The following is an 18,325-nucleotide window of genomic DNA, read 5'->3' as shown; positions in this document are numbered from 1 at the left end:
CGGCGGCAGCAGCGGACCCTCGGGAGGCGACGGCGGCAGCAGCAGCGGACCCTCGGGAGGCGACACAGGACCAGCAGCAACCCTAGGAGAAGCAAGGGAGACACAAGCAACCCCAGGCGATGCAGAGCAGCAGGCAGGCCCAGGCGATGGCGGGAGGGGAGCCCCTGGCCATGAAGGCGGCAGCAGGAGCTCCACTTCTCCCAATGGTGATGTTTGTGGAGGTAGAGGTAGCTCCTGCTCCTCTCCTCTTGATGGCAAAGGCGGCAGGGGCTCCTCCCCTTCTGGCTGCGAAGGCGGCAGGGGCTCCTCCCCTTCTGGCTGCGAAGGCGGCAGGGGCTCCTCCCCTTCTGGCTGCGAAGGCGGCAGGGGCTCCTCCCCTTCTGGCTGCGAAGGCGGCAGGGGCTCCTCCCCTTCTGGCTGCGAAGGCGGCAGGGGCTCCTCCCCTTCTGGCTGCGAAGGCGGCAGGGGCTCCTTCCCTTCTGGCTGCGAAGGCGGCAGGGGCTCCTCCCCTTCTGGCTGCGAAGGCGGCAGGGGCTCCTCCCCTTCTGGCTGCGAAGGCGGCAGGGGCTCCTCCCCTTCTGGCTGCGAAGGCGGCAGGGGCTCCTCCCCTTCTGGCTGCGAAGGCGGCAGGGGCTCCTCCCCTTCTGGCTGCGAAGGCGGCAGGGGCTCCTCCCCTTCTGGCTGCGAAGGCGGCAGGGCTTCCTCCCCTTCAGGCTGCGAAGGCGGCAGGGCTTCCTCCCCTTCAGGCAGCGAAGGCGGCAGGGCTTCCTCCCCTTCAGGCAGCGAAGGCGGCTCCTCCCCTTCTGGCTGCAGCAGTGGGACCAGCAGGCATGCTCCCTCTGCTGGCGGAGGCGGGACCAGCAGGCTCTCTCCCTCTGCTGGTGGAGGCAGAGGCAGCAGGCATTCTTCTGGTGGGAGGGGGCAGTTAGCTGGGAAATGGCCCCACTCCCCACAGATGCAGCAACAATACTTGACGCCCATGCTGTGGAGGAGGGCTTCCCAGCCATCCTCCTCCTGTGGCTGTGGCTCTGGTTCCACCTCTTCTTCCTGAGGTGGGGAGTGGTAGTAGTCGGGCGACACGTGCCCAACCTCTCCAACTTCAAAACACCACTCCTCCCCCCTCAAGCAGGTCATGCAGACGTCCACCTTGCCCGATGCGCGGTGGGGCTTGCGACCAGCCCCACGCTGCTGCTTCTGCCGCTGCTTCTTTCCCATTTTTTTTTTTCTTTCTTTTTTTTTTTTTTTTTTTTTTTTTTAAACTGCAGTCCCGCTCCGAGTCTCTAGGGGGCGCTATCCCACTTCTGACACCATATGTGACAGGGTAGCGTCGTGGGCCCAGATGGTATTGGGCAGGCAAAGAGACTCAGAGACAAGGAAACTGCAGTTAAAGCGCTGCTGCGCAGTTTAATAACAAAAGGAAATCAAAACACTGCTCACAGAGCAAAAATAAAACAAACACAAAACTGTTCAGGCTGGGCAGAGCCTTCACTGAACTTGCACCTTTAACAAAAATACAGCAACACACCACCAAACTATTCACTCAGCAACTCCCACCACCAAACAAAGGATTTTCTTTTTTTATAGCATGTGGCTGGAGCCTAATTATCAATTATTCAATTAGCTCCAGCCACATTCTCACATGTATTTTGGCAGGGATAGGAAATTAACCCCATCCCTGCCAACCACCACCAAATCACCACACAACAATATTTACAGGCAGGGCTCTGCCCTGCTACACCGCCTTTTTACATATCTGCCCTTACTCTGGTCCCACGGCAGGTGGATATGCGATGGATTATTGTAATAAGACTGACTATACACAACGATGTGTACAGCCAGTCAAAACCACGGGGTTCAGTCCCAAAATAATAATAACAAACGCCCACTTTAAAACACCTGCACGATCACCAGTCCAACAGTGAGTGCTCCAGGTGCAAGTGGTGTCGTGAATACGGAAACAGTGATTAGAGTGGTGCAGTGCAGTCCGGGTTTGATGCTGGCTTATCAGCGACAGCTCCCTGATATTTAGCCGTCTACAAACAAGAGCAGTTAAATAAACATACAATACAACACTAAACACTCACGGTATCTAGTTACTCTTCCAGGTCATTCCGTAACCATAACAGAGGAACAGATTGCTTGGCCACATCCCGATATAGCTTCAGTCCCACCCCCTTCGGTAGCGAGTGCAATCACGTATCCTCTAATCCATGACTGACATCTCGCCTACCGCGTTAGGGAGATGACTTTTGGTATTGTGGCTCTGGCCCCTTCCTGGATGGCTGGCTTCCAACTGACCCTGGAATGAACTGTCAAACCATCCAGTCCAGGACACACTGTTCCTGTTACACAGCACCCTCACAGGTCGGGAGGGAGATTGTTGACTCAGATTAATTCGCTCTCTGTCACAGGCTCTTTATTTAAAAGTGAAGTAAGGCTATTAATGGGTTTTAATCTTGAACTACCTTACCTGAGGCAACATTAGGTAGTCCAGGATTGGAGGGCTGTGAAATCTGAGGTATAAGGTCTACCTGTGGTCTGGTAGAAGCAGGTACATTGAAAAATAATAATAACAAAAGATTTATATACAGACGTGCTCAAATTTGTTGGTACCCTTACAGCTCATTGAAATAATGCTTCATTCCTCCTGAAAAGTGATGAAATTAAAAGCTATTTTATCATGTATACTTGCATGCCTTTGGTATGTCATAGAATAAAGCAAAGAAGCTGTGAAAATAAATGAATTATTGCTTATTCTACAAACATATTCTAAAATGGCCTGGACACATTTGTTGGTACCCCTTAGAAAAAGATAATAAATAATTGGATTATAGTGATATTTCAAACTAATTAGTTTCTTTAATTAGTATCACACATGTCTCCAATCTTGTAATCAGTCATTCAGCCTATTTAAATGGAGAAAAGTAGTCACTGTGCTGTTTGGTAACATTGTGTGCACCACACTGAACATGGACCAGAGAAAGCAAAGGAGAGAGTTGTCTGAGGAGATCAGAAAGAAAATAATAGACAAGCATGGTAAAGGTAAAGGCTACGACCATCTCCAAGCAGCTTGATGTTCCTGTGACAACAGTTGCAAATATTATTAAGAAGTTTAAGGTCCATGGAACTGTATCCAACCTCCCTGGGTGCGGCCGCAAGAGGAAAATCGACCCCAGATTGAACAGAAGGATAGTGCGAATGGTAGAAAATGAACCAAGGATAACTGCCAAAGAGATACAAGCTGAACTCCAAGGTGAAGGTACGTCAGTTTCTGATCGCACCATCCGTCACTTTTTGAGCGAAAGTGGGCTACATGGAAGAAGACCCAGGAGGACTCCACTTTTGAAAGAAAAACATAAAAAAGCCAGACTGGAATTTGCTAAAATGCATATTGACAAGCCACAATCCTTCTGAGAGAATGTCCTTTGGACAGATGAGTCAAAACTGGAGCTTTTTGGCAAGTCACATCAGCTCTATGTTCACAGACAAAAAAATGAAGCTTTCAAAGAAAAGAACACCATACCTACAGTGAAACATGGAGGAGGCTCGGTTATGTTTTGGGGCTGCTTTGCTGCGCCTGGCACAGGGTGCCTTGAATCTGTGCAGAGCACAATGAAATCTCAAGACTATCAAGGCATTCTGGAGCGAAACGTACTTCCCAGTGTCAGAAAGCTCTGTCTCAGTCGCAGGTCATGGGTCCTCCAACAGGATAATGACCCAAAACACACAGCTAAAAGCACCCAAGAATGGATAAGAACAAAACATTGGACTATTCTGAAGTGGCCTTCTATGAGTCCTGATCTGAATCCTATTGAACATCTATGGAAAGAGCTGAAACTTGCAGTCTGGAGAAGGCACCCATCAAACCTGAGACAGCTGGAGCAGTTTGCTCAGGAAGAGTGGGCCAAACTACCTGTTAACAGGTGCAGAAGTCTCATTGAGAGCTACAGAAAACGTTTGATTGCAGCGATTGCCTCTAAAGGTTGTGCAACAAAATATTAGGTTAGCGGTCCCATCATTTTTGTCCATGCCATTTTCATTTGTTTTATTATTTACAATATTATGTTGAATAAAAAATCAAAAGCAAAGTCTGATTTCTATTAAATATGGAATAAACAATGGTGGATGCCAATTACTTTTGTCAGTTTCAAGTTATTTCAGAGAAAATTGTGCATTCTTCGTTTTTTGTGGAGGGGTACCAACAAATTTGAGCACGTCTGTACTTATACATTTGAACTTCAGAGAGAAGTGAAGGGGACTGTGGTAGTAATGAAAGTTAAAGTACAATGGTAGGAACTATCCCCTGCCATTAATTCCTAAGCTTCTCAAGCAAAGACTGCAAATTGTGTCAAGTTGTTGTGACCCGATTTGAACCCTGTCCACTAAGATATCAAAAGATAGGTAATGAGTGTGGCATCCAGCACCACATTTTAACTAGTAATGTGAATATATAAAATACATTTTATTAACACCCCCGATACAACTTATCCAACTTGGTCACTGTCAATGGAAAAACACATTTTCATACACTAAAAATGTTTTATCTCTGTTGGTGTGTTCCTTACAGGAAAGTTAACTTCAGTGGCTAATTGAAGAATGAGGAATTAGGAAGAAAATTTAAAAGGCTAAACAATTAAATATGCTGACACAAGGAAAGAATAATGTCATCATGCAGAACAGAAGAGGAAGGACTGTCCAGTCATGATTATTCACAATGCCTTGTTAACTGAGTTGAGTGGCTCTGGACTCTGCAGGTTCTGCAGTATAATGAACAGGCAGAAGGCCTCGTGTTACCCTCAACTGCAAGCTTGTGTTTACCCCCAGCAACTTATAAGACAAAGATTTGCATGCTTGACATGCTTCAGATGCAAAGACATTAAAATATGTGACATTCTATGTTAACATTTCAGCTGAGTTCTAACCTATTCCATTTATTGTTATATTTTACTCTTTGTTCAGAATTCATACATACTGTACCTACATATTTTAATTCTATCAATAACTACTTTATAAATAATTTACCGGTAAATGTAAAAAGAAAACAATTAGGACAAGCATCACTTTCGTGGTGACCATTATGGGTTTATACTGTTCAGAGAGGGAGTTATGGCTTTTTAACTGTCCTTGCCCTCTTCAAGAGTCTCTAATGCTGGTTGTGAATACAAAGTCATTTTCCAGTGAAATTGTCACATCGCATGATTGTTGTCTATACCCTTGAGTGTAGTTATTATATTATTATTATTATTATTATTATTATTTATTTCTTAGCAGACACCCTTATCCAGGGCGACTTACAATTGTTACAAGATATCACATTATTTTTACATACAATTACCCATTTATACAGTTGGGTTTTTACTGGAGCAATCTAGGTAAAGTACCTTGCTCAAGGGTACAGCAGCAGTGTCCTCCACTGGGGATTGAACCCACAACCCTTCGGTCAAGAGGCCAGAGCCCTAACCACTACTCCACACTGCTGCCCATAACTGCTGTAAAGCAGTTTGGCTATCTAGGAAAGACTAAATGTATGCTCTAAATGTCCAATTTTTGCTTAGCTCCAGCTCACTTGCAGTTGCTGGACTCTTCAGCAGGGTGCCTTATGTTTGTACCTACTGTACTATGTGGTAATTAAATTAACTCTATGTACAATGTTTGTGGCAGTGTGGCAATCTACGTCAAATGAAAATAAAAGAAAAGTTGATGAAAATCGATTAACAAAACATGAGCAGCGTAACATTCAGTTTAGAGAAACAGTTAGGATTGTACCACCTATACAGTACAAAGCACTAAGAAAAATATGTAGTTTGTGATTATTGTAGCAACGAATGAGTGACATTAAGGCCTGTTTTAATGTTCTTCTATAACACTGGCAGTAAGCAACTTTGGTTGAGGTAGAAGCAGTAAAAACAATGTTCTGGGTTGTTTCTCACTGGTTTTGCAACTCCCTGTCAAAAAAATTGGACCATGGTTTTGGCCCACAGCTGCCTAAAAAAAAAAAAAATTCTAGAGAAATCTAAAGTAATTGATAATTACGTCTTCATTTCTATGAAGAGCATATTACAGTAAATTACAGTACATAAGAACGTTTACAAACGAGAGGAGGCCATTCGGCCCATCTTGCTTGTTTGGTTGTTATTATTATTATTATTATTTATTTCTTAGCAGACGCCCTTATCCAGGGCGACTTACAATCGCAAGCAAATACAAATACATTCAAGTGTTACAATATAAGTCATACAATAAGAACAAGAAATACAATAATTCTCAAGTGTGACAAACCACAATTCAATAATACAGCAGATAATAGTGAAAGTTACATCAGGATATGATTAAGTAGTGATAGTTACATCAGGATATGATTAAGTACAAAATACTACAGATTAAACACTTGGGAGATTACAATATTCTGAGGTACAGGATTAAATGCAGTAAAATAGGGGGCAGATAAGAGCAAAATAAAGCATATTTAAATGAAGGGTGATAGTGTCCCAGGATACAACAGAGGAGTTCTACAGGTGCTGTTTGAAGAGGTGAGTCTTAAGGAGGCGCCGGAATGTGGTCATGTGACATTTGTTAGTAGCTTATTGATCCCAGAATCTCATCAAGCAGCTTCTTGAAGGATCCCAGGATGTCAGCTTCAACAACATTACTGGGGAGTCAACAACATTACTGGGGAGCCTTAAAAATCATGGAAATCAAAAAGTAAGGAATTAAGCCAGTGTTGTAGTAGTGCCAATTATTATTGGAGGCAGTCAACCGAACTAACCGGCTGTGGCAAGTACAACGACACAAAATATTTCTTACTTTGGCAAGCAATGGGTGGGGGCAGGACCATCTGTAACTCCAACAGTTGTTATAATGATGTATACAAACAGTGTAAGGGTTAAACCAGTGGTGGCTTTCGAAATGCTTCTTGTTGTTATACTAACTAATGAGACAGAATGTCACAACTTAAGCTTGTTGTTCTGGTAGATCTAAGAACTAGATATGGTAATTATTGAAAAAAAGATATATAATTGAACCTGACCTCTGCAACCTTTTCTAATACATAGCAATGCATACCCTACATATGTATATTAACTAGTTTGCTTGTTAGAAATGCAAAACCACATAAAATGTTTTTTTTTTTTTTTTAAAAAACACTACTATTTCAGGGGAGATACATTTACATAATTGAAACATGATATTTCTAATTAGGCAATGCAAAAAGAAAGAAAGAAAGAAAGAAAGAAAGAAAGAAAGAAAGAAAGAAAGACGTGCATATAAGGGAAAGAGTTTCTGTCCCTATTTTATTAATTTATACATTCTGTTGTGTTGTCCTGATGAATCCAACCATCTCTTCTAAAATGATGGACTGCTTCCCAATTTTATATTTCAGTTTTTATTAATAAGGGGATCAATAATTCAAGTCCAAGGAAAAAACACTTGCAGAATTAATAGATTTAATAGGGTGTATATTGTTCTGCTACAATAAAAACAACTTTTCAAATATCAACCATGATATTATCACCAGAATATCACCAGAGTATAGTGACATGTACTGTATGGTTTGGCATTCATAGTGATATTCTGTTTAGTAGATGAGCCACCACAAACAGCAACTGGCTAACAGTGTCAATTTCCTATGCAAAATAGCATGGAAAGCAGTGCCAAAGTAAGTGTTCCGTTTTAGTTGTGGGGAAGGTTTAGTGTCATTTAAGTAGAGAAAACTACATTATAATATTACAATTAGCCAGCTCTGTTGTTAATGTGTGTATCATTATTTGTATTTATTTTTTAAGACTGAGAAACACCTATAGTAATTAATGTGTATTGTAAAAGAGTGTATTGGGCTGGATTGCCTGAAAATGCCCACGAAGAGGCTGAAAATGCAGTGAAAAATAGGGCCCATAGATCAATGTTTCTATTGTTTTGTGCTTGGTATTTTACCTGTAATACAAGTCACAGTACACAGTATTTTTATTATTTTCTCCCCAATTTAGTAATGTCCAATTATTTTTAGGCTCAGTCCACCGCTACCACCCGTGCGCTGACTCGGGAGGGGCAAAGACGAACACATGCTGTCCTCCGAAGCATGTGCCGTCAGCCGACCGCTTTTTTACACAATGCGGACTCACCATGCAGCCACCCAGCGTCGGAGGATAACGCAGCCCTGGGCAACTTACAGGCAAGCCCAGCCAGACCACAGGAGTCGCTGGTGCGCGGTGAGCCGAGGACACCCTGGCCGACCTAGCCCTCCCTCCATCCCCCCGGGCGGCACTCGGCCAATTGAGCGCCGCCCCCTGGGAGCTCCCATCCTCGGTCGGCAAAGGAATAGCCTGGCCTAGAACTCGCGACGTCCAGATTATACGGCACATCCTGCACTCCACACAAAGCGCCTTTACTGGATGCGCCACTCGGGGCCCCCCATGACGTGGTACTTTTAACTGCTGTACTGTGTTGTAATTCACAAAAATAGAATTATTATGGAGCAATGATATTTTTTGTGTGGCCCCACCCCTGTTCGTAGTTTGTGTTATATGTTGTATGTGGTGTGTTATTGTTGGTGTATATATATTGGCACATGGGGTATACATTGGACTATGTAGCATGAGTGTTGTAAAAATGTATATGTGTATTTAGGCACAGGGATTGCACAATCACTTCACATGCAGATAAAATGTGTATTAATATGTTGGCACAGGGATTACAAATTAGTTCACGTGCTGGGATTCAAGTGAATGATTAATTAGTAATTGAATCTTATTCGGGGTTGGGTGTTTGGTGAGAAGAGAACGGGAGAGAAAGTAGGGAGTAAACTTTAAACTAGAAAATAACAATTGCTGCACGATACTTGTTTGGGTTTGTCTCACTGTGTTTGTTTAGTGTCTGTCTGTTTTGGCCAACGTGCTGTTTGTTTTGTGAATCAGTGTTTGTGTTTGTTCAAACCATTTTGTTCCTTTATTAAAATGAGCAAGCAGCGCATTCACTTTTCACTTGCAGTGCTGTGTGTTTCCAGCAACTTGCCACAATAAGACACAAAATATTTCTTGTAAGACTTGCTTGTTAGAAAAATACTTTGCTTGCAACTTTATAATTACCTGGTTCATTGAAAAACAAAATATGTTTTTTTGTTGTTGTTTTTTTAAGAGGTGAAGTAAGTCTTAATGGGTCCAAAAAGACTTCAGGTTATTCTTTACAGAATCTTCTAAAAGTGCACCACAGTAAATTTCCACAGTAATGTTACAGTTTCCTCGTGGTTATGCTCATTATTTACCAAAGCTGGGCTTTAATACTATGCTTTACAATGCTTTCACTATGCTTTATTACACTTTCTATGCTTCTACTATGGTAAAATGGAAGGTACAGTCACAATTCAAACAATTGATTTTGTATTATGTTTGAAAGATGTTTTATGAGCATAAAATACTGAAATCTGTAGCCTGGTTTAGTCATTTTCTTTGCTACAGACTCTTAGACTATTTTAGGTTAGACAGCTCTGGTTTAAACATTTAAACAAAATCCTTGAAATATTTCACTTGCACTTAAAGACGATTGATAACAGAAACATACTGTACACGCAAGTTATAGCATCCATTCCGGAGGCACTAGTGACTCTTTGGTTATTCCAGCTGTAAATTCGAAAGGCTGTGAAAGCTGGCTTGAAACCACTTGTTTTTACGTGTCTACAACAATATGTTGTGACCACATGGGCAGAAAGCACAGTGCTGTTGGCCAAAACTAGCTGTAAGTAACATGCCATGGACTCCCACCAAACATATTTGACATTCCTCCTCTGGGCCCTCTTCATATCTTCTACTAACTTTGTTTAATCTGCCTACACTGTCTGTTTTTAATTTTGTTTTGTTTTGTTTTTGCGAAGCTTTGTTAACAAGAACAAAAACAACACTTTAATCATGTCAAAGTTGTTGGGCTATAAATCTGTTTGACCACAACTATGTGCTCTCTGTGTTTACCATGATACAGCAATTAATGAGAGAATGTTTCCAGTTTATTAATGATTGAACACAGTTATAGTGGTTTCAGAACTGTTGGTAATGATCATACATTTCCTGTAATCCTTTCTTAGATGTAAAATGCATCTTGTGTGGAGTAGCAAGTAACCATCTGGCAATCGCTTGGGGTATTTCTTGTGGTGTCCATTTTTCACATAGTATTAAGATTGGTATCTGGGAATAAAGATGCAGTCTCATGACATGATCCAGCACAACCCTGGGCCAGACTACATGAATCCATGCTAGCTGTCATTTTCGGTAAGGCCTGGAGAGCTTGGCAGTGGACGTGCAATTGCTAAACAGAGACACATGCTAACAATGCACGACCACACTAAGATCAGCTGTTTTATATATATACCTTATAAGTTGTCAAGGTGTATTTGTCTCCTGCATATTAAACAAGTGCAATCTGTAAGATGCTTTAAAAGACAGAGTATAAAGTAGAAAGCAGATGGATGCAATTGGCTCCATATACACATAGCCTCTACTACCATGCTAAGTCAACTCCTGTATTTTTCTAAAAAGAAAACAAGACGATGATGTTAAAAAGTTTCAAGTAAAGAACAGGAGGTTCATTAAGGGACCACTGCACGTGCCTTCGTTGTTATGTGACAATTCTATAGCATTATCTTTACTCCAGCTTTCTGAATATGGCCCATACTATTTTTAATGGGCATTATCTTGCACTGTAGACTACTGCTGAGGGGGTCCACTGCACATACTGAGAGACCTCATAACAATTAAAGTAACTGTTTGAAAAAATTTCCACTCTCAAAGTTTAGGTTTATCAAAATACGTTTCAATTTTTTATTTGTTATTATTATTATTGTAGATGAACAACTAAACATACTCATATTCATCTATGTTTCTTGATCTTCCCTGCTACATCATTTAGACCCTGTGGCGGAGTGTCCCGCACCTATGTATTATTATTTGTATTTTTGTTTGCGGCGCGGGTAAAAGCGCCGCGTCTTTTATTATTTATATTTAAAACCCCGTGAGGATGCATGACTGATCAGCTACTGATTATTTAACTAGCTGACAGTCATGCATCCTTACCAAACGCATGCAGACTCTGGCCAAGGGGTAATAAGATAATTAACAACTAGTTAACCCCTTCGGCCAGAGTATAAGAACCTGCAGCTGTCCGTTCTGCGGGGTGGTGTGTGTACAGAGGAGAGTAATGAGAGCGGAGAGAGCAGAGAGCGAGCAGACGATAATAATTGCTAAAACGTGCTGGATTAGCCAGCACGTCACTTACTTGTTTGTCTGTTTATTCGTTTGGCCCTTGCGCCTTTTTGTTTTGTGTTTTGTTTAAATCTTTTGTTTAATTATTAATAAATCCAGCTGAGTGCCGTTGCACTCAGCTTCACCCGCCCATCCATTGTTTGGTTTCTGTACTTCCTGGTCTGTGACGTCATCACACCTCACCACTGCGAGCCAGCCTGCCACAGACCCCCAAAATATCTTCTTGCCCTCCCAAATATGGGACACTACAACCCTGTTAATAGGTCATGTTTATTTTAAGGGTCACTTTTTAAAATTTATGAACTGTTAAAAACTAGCTTGTTTACACATTAACAAATGTTGCGTTGATACTTAATATATTGCTAAATCTGATATTTGCTGAACATTTTTAACTGGCTTTTTTTTTTTTTTTTTAAATTTAGAAATATGTAACTGTATCTTAACTATTAACAAAAAATACACAACTCCTGTTTTTTACAGTTCATAAAAAGCCCCTTAAATAAACCTTAAGCTTCATATTCAACAATCCAGTGTTTTTCTTTCACAAAATGAAAGTTCTGCTTGTGGGGGAATTTTAAATCAAAAAGATTTGAGTCTGGATTTCAAAGATACTGTTTAATGAAGACACTGATAAAATAAATATCTAGTTGAAATGTTTGTCAAATAAGTTTACTAATAATAGCATTTTCTTCAAAGCTCCTTGGATAACAAGTTCTGCTGTGGACCTGTTTTTTTCTCTTTTTTATTTGCATATTTTGTATAACAGATTAGGATATTAAATGCAACAGATATGGATAGTTTGAATAACCATCATCTATAAGTTCTGCTGCTAGCAAAATTGTTTTCCTGCACAATTATTTTAGCAGCCCATGTATGATTAATGTCTGTGTATATAATCCAATAATCAAATTAGAAATAGCATTATACCAGTATAAAGTTGTTGTTTTTTTAAGTCGCATATACATGATATTGTGGAGGATTTGATATACTGTCAAATGTGGTACTGTTTTTGCGTTTTTGGTTCAAATGTACACCTTTATTTTATTATTTTTTTTCATGTATACAGTCGTGCACATTAGTATTGATACCCCATAGGTTTAGATACTCAATCAATCATTACATTTTCAGAATTTACAGTTTCATGTAAATAAATACTTTATTAACTTGGCAATACGCACTGCCTCGCCATTTTATTAGTCCAGTCTACCTGACTGGTGTGGGACTTGTTTTCCTGCTTTACCCTGGGTCCCTCTGCTAGAAGGCCAAACAAAGTCTGTGCCACCCTGTGCTAAGACTTTGATCAGGGCACAGGGTCTCTCAGTGTGTCTTTTGCCTCAGTTTCAGCTGCTCAATAGTAACTCAGAACTGAAGTCTGGGCTATATACCAAGCATCTTGATATTAAAATATCTATTTACAACATTGAAAGGAATAAAGCATACAGTACGTACTCACTGGAAACCTGCTCATTCAATATCATAATCCTATAACGTGGAAGGTAAAAAACATCTGAGCCTCCTTGTACCACATTTTCTGTCCAGGGCATGTTTTTTTTTTTTTTATTTATGTGTAACTCCTGTTTTCGTGACAAAGAATGTATTTTCCCCAGAAATATTATTGTAAAGTCTGAATTCTCCCAAGACATGAAGTATGAAGTATGAAATATAAAGCGTACAAGTGAAGTTTGTGGTATTACCATTGCTTTTTTTGGCTCATCTTTTTTGATTACTAATAGATTACTGTTCATCTCTGTTACTTATTATCATGCTTCAGCCTCCTTAACTTTTGATGAAAGTCTTAAAGGAAGACATTATACCCTCTGACTTAGCATAATGTTTCATTTTCATCTGACTGCTATCCCATGGTATGTGCTCCTCGTCTTTATGTATTGCTATTTCTGCTCTAATGGATATATGGCATGTTTTAGTCAAAGTCACCAGTACATTCCTATAGGACAGTCACTGAACATACTTGGGCAAGTGAAATTTCTGTATTGAAGCCAGTATAAAAATGACTCTTGTGGTGCAATAGTGGTGTGCATCGATAATTTCTTCCACCTTAAAATGGTGGTTTTGTTAGAGATTTCCAATTGAAAAATATCCACCTTGCTCAGGCTTGCTCAGAGACTGCTGCAAAGGTTAAATATTCCAAATATCTATGCATGCAGAAACAGTAATAAATGATAATGAAAAAAGATATATAAACAGATTTTAAAAATATGCAAATTCAAAGGGTATAAAGTATTTCTTGAATTAATATGTGTGTTACTATGTTGTGAATTTGGGCTTATAATCCGCTGTACATTTTAATACCATGTTCAGCACAAATATTTACTGTGCAGTGAACTCTACCAGTATGTACAGCTACAGTAGTAAAGAAAGGTAATCTCTATTGTACAAAGGTGATGCGCTCACCCCTCACTTTATCAAGCATGACAGAAAAGCACTGCAGCTACATGCTGTAAATGTTTTATGTTTCCCATATACATAAATAGATGACGCTATTTAATTAGCTCTCTTATCTCAGTGTGTTTTTTTATGTACTGTATGTTATTGTACTCTGATATGTTCAGCCTTGCAGTAAAACAGGAACTGACAGGGTTATCCCCAATTGTTTATCAGTTTTTTAGATTTGTACCAAACAATGTCTAGCTTTCTCAAATGTTTGAATTCCATTTTTACAGATTCTCATCCAATATGTAAACCCCTCAAGAATAATAAAAAAAAAGTATAAAAACAAGATAGCAAGGAAACAATCTCAGCAAATGAAATGCTTCAGCTTCCTTTTGAATGATAGGCCTGTTTTGGGTCAGGTTGCTGTTGTTGTTGTTTGTTTGTTTTTTAAAATGTGCCCTTAGAAAATACCAAGAACTTTGTATAGAAAATACTTAGGGCGATATTCACAAAGCATTTACCACTGCTAACTTTGCACCATTTTTATTGAAGACACAATCAAACTGCTGATGTTACAAAAATACCAAGAAACAACTCAAACGATTCCCAGAGCTCCAATATTAACTTATTGAGTTATTGATTTTAAGCTTTGTAACATACACATTTTGTTTTATTTTTTAGAAAAAAATAGGTGTTAACATGATGGTAAATGCATTGTGAATATGCCTTCTGACCTTTAATACTTTGTGTTAATTATTGTTTCTTGTATGCATTCTTTAAGCATGCATGACCTGGATTTGAGAGAGAATCCACTTCATACAATTAATCAGGGAACTCCAAAGTTTAACAGCTTTCAAAATAGCCAAACAATGTAAACAAACAAACTCTTTCTTTTGGGGACTCGGTAAGCTCCAGTTCAGCTTCAGGACATTTTCAGAGGCTTTATGTATCTCCTGACAGTGTGAAAAACTTACCTGCAAATTAAGTTGTTTAAAAGGAAGCTGTCATTCAAGCTAATAGCCCCATCAGCATGGCTTTCACTGTGTCATGACACCCTCAGGCGAGGAATGAGAGGCGTACAGCAAGAGGGCTCAGGAACTTTCTGTATGCAAACACCAACTAGACTTCTAGACTCGAGGCCTTTCAAATAATGCAGTTTTCATTTGACTCTGCCATTTGGTGTTTTATCAGATCCTTGTGTAGCAAATACATATTTGAAACTAAACTATACCCAGTAATCATAGTATTAATGTTCTGCATCTAAAACGAGTAATTGTGTAGATTATATATATATATATATATATATATATATATATATATATATATATATATATATATATATATATATATATACAATCTGTGCATGTAAAATAATAACTTTCTTTGTCAGTAACAAAAAGGTATTTCAATACTTCAATCAAATTAATACTGATCCGTTTGTTTTACAACAGAAAAAGAGGATGAGAAAAGCTTCCCTGAAGTCAAACACATTAACTTAGTTTATTTATTTATTTATTTATTTATTTATTTATTTGTGTTTATTTATTTTAAAAATAAATGCTACACTTTTAAAAACTTTTATTGCATTTTTAATAAACGGTAGCACTAACAAACTTCATTCCCCACTGTCATTCACTTCCTTTTCTTGATTCTTATCTATTTATAATGAACACCTCCACCCAAGATTTTAACTATACTTCCAATCCGTATCACTCAGTATTCTTACATTCTTACCCTAGTTAATCGTCTGAAACACGCTAAGAAAAAAGTATTTGGAAGTGAACTACATTTTCACGTTTTTTTTTTTTTATTATTATCACAGAGGAGTTGTTTTCACTTCACCTGGATGCCCGCAAAAGTGATACATTGAATTGCATGTTATGTCGGTGTAATGACAAGCATGGCTTTTTAAAAACTTCAATCGTCAGCTAGAAGGTTTTCTCTTAGGATTGCCACTATCAGATTATTTCTGTGCCGTCATCATAACACTTATCAAATATACCATAGTTAACAGATTGTGGGTTCTCTGCATTAACCTTATCCTAATATTATTATTATTATTATTATTATTATTTATTTATTTATTTATTTCTTAGCAGACGCCCTTATCCAGGGCAACTTACAATTGTTACAAGATATCACATTATTTTCACATACAATTACCCATTTATACAGTTGGGTATAGCAGACCCTACAGTCTAATCGATTTTGTTGCGTGTAAAACAATCATTTTAGTTATCCTGTGAAAAAAGACCCTCATGCAAAAACAAAAGGCATATTATTCATTCATTAAAATATTTTTAGAAAATGTGCACCATGATTCTAGATAGTAAATGATATATTTTCATTTGCACTAAAGGCACACCAATTGAAGCTCATCAAAATATGAAAGCGCATCTTTTTTTTTTTTTTTTTTTTTTTTTTTTTTTTGCGGGTGGGTTTTATTTATTTTCTCTTGAGGGTTGCTTGTGAAATAAGAGTTTAATTAAAATCCCCTAATCGGCTCAACATCCGATCCAAGACAGCTAGTAATGGAGGAGTGAACTAAAAGCTTCAGTAGCTGTCTGCTTCACATAGTTCTGTTCTCTTTAATTAGTATCTGCTTGAATAGCAAGTGACTATACACTATCAGTAATAGATGAGTTAAACACAACCCCTTTCCCAGATTTACACCATTTAAATATGATGTTCTTGTACGTAGCCTATTCCAATTACAAAACGTTATGTGGCGTTGGAAATTCGTTAATTTTCTTTGAAGCTGCAGTGGTCCATAGCCGTGGTTAATTTTACATGAAAAAATAGCTCATTTGGGGCGATGTTCACAAATCAAATTATAAATAAACCTATGTATTGTACATATTAAGAAAAATTGATATCCATAATCTACCTATATGTTAGTTGTTGAAAATATGCCGAAACGCGATTTTATACTTTTTCACCTTTAAAACGTCATGTCCCCGCTGAAACCAGAGTCACTTGATCTATCCGTGCAACACCCTGTCGTTGAAACTCAATAGCATAGCTTCCAGTGCCAGCTTCTGACACGACCTGTGCTCATGAAAAATTAAAAACCAGCCTTTCATCCAACGATCCAATAAAAATAATGAGTGTGAAATAGCTTTCTTGTTATGTATGACTTATCTTGTTAAAAATTACACCCCTCATCACACACTTTGCGTAGGCCCTACTCATTTTAAATTATAAACTCTCACATTTGGTGGTAACCATACGCTGTAAAAAAATAAATAAATAAATAATACAATTGTAATGTTACATGGTTTTTTAAGAGTTTTGTCTATTGTCTTTCTCCTTGTTAGCAATATAGAACAAACCTTAGCAATTGAAAGTACACTTTTTATTTGTATTATTTTCCATGACCACATTCCTTTATACATTATGTCGAGCAAACAGAGATAGCTTGTTAATCATAAGTATTTGGAATGTTTTGGAAAAATAATCTATTTAAAAACGAATTTATCCTACAAACCCAGAAAATAGCTTTTAAACTTAAAAACAAAACAACAACAAAAAACATATCAACCGAAAGTAATGGAATGAAAGGTCAATTATCAATATCTGTCCGAGCTAATCAACTAAGGTTATTGTTTTAAGGTGTAATTTAACATATGGACTATAGATTAAAAGGAAGAAAAAAAAAACGTTTGACAGTTTTTTTGATGTAAATATGTATTTGTTTATATATTCTTGCTATTTCCATATAGTTGTATTTAATTTGCGCGTAATTATGTTACAACCTGGGCTACGGTAAAAATATAATGTATTCAGTTGAAATGAAGGGCAAAAACACATAGCGCAAGCCCATCTGTAAACACCACCACTTCTTTTGGGAAACTAGGCAGAGATGACCATGCCCCTACATTTTAGATTGAGCAGTAAGGAAGTTGTTAGCTTTCGGCCTTTGGGTCAACCAGTTTCAAACTCGCTGCTAGCTATTGGTTTTGTATTAAATACACAAGTATCCATGCCTAAACAACTTCCGCTAAGAAAGCAGGGACGCGCCCATTGAAATCTGGTACGTTATGCTGTTTTCATTCTTTCACATCGTTTTTAATGTAATTGATCATATTTTTCCGCCATTAAGAAAATAGTATGTCAATATTTATCATGTGCAATTCATTGGGTCTTGTACATTTTTTTTACTTCTGCAACTTTGCAGTGTACTTCTCATTTTGTCTTGTTCCTCATTATTTTTTTTTTCTTTTGAGAGAAATTGATTATCTGTTTCCATTTTAAGTTTGCAAAAAAAAAATACTGTACAATTAATGGTAAACATAACACTGTTTGACAATAGGAAAACACCCAATTGATTACATATCTACCCAAATCTGACAGACAGCATACCACTTTCTGACATTATATATATATATATATATATATATATATATATATATATATATATATATATATATATATATATATATATTGCAGCGTGCACAGGGGAAGGCAGCAGTAGGGCTGGTAGGTGACGTAATCACACACGAGACATAAGCCCCATATACACTCTTTTGTACAGCGGTATCGGCGCTATACTTTAGTGCGAGAGGTCCCGGGTTGGCGCCCGCCCTCTGCCTAGGTATGTAATATCTCGACCTGAGTTATGCGCCTGCCTGCGGGAACCAAAATCGGTAATTAATATATATATATATATATATATATATATATATATATAT

The sequence above is a fragment of the Acipenser ruthenus genome, chromosome 6, assembly GCF_902713425.1.
Source record: "Acipenser ruthenus chromosome 6, fAciRut3.2 maternal haplotype, whole genome shotgun sequence".
Classification (NCBI taxonomy): domain Eukaryota; kingdom Metazoa; phylum Chordata; class Actinopteri; order Acipenseriformes; family Acipenseridae; genus Acipenser; species Acipenser ruthenus.
This window is presented reverse-complemented; position numbering follows the sequence as displayed.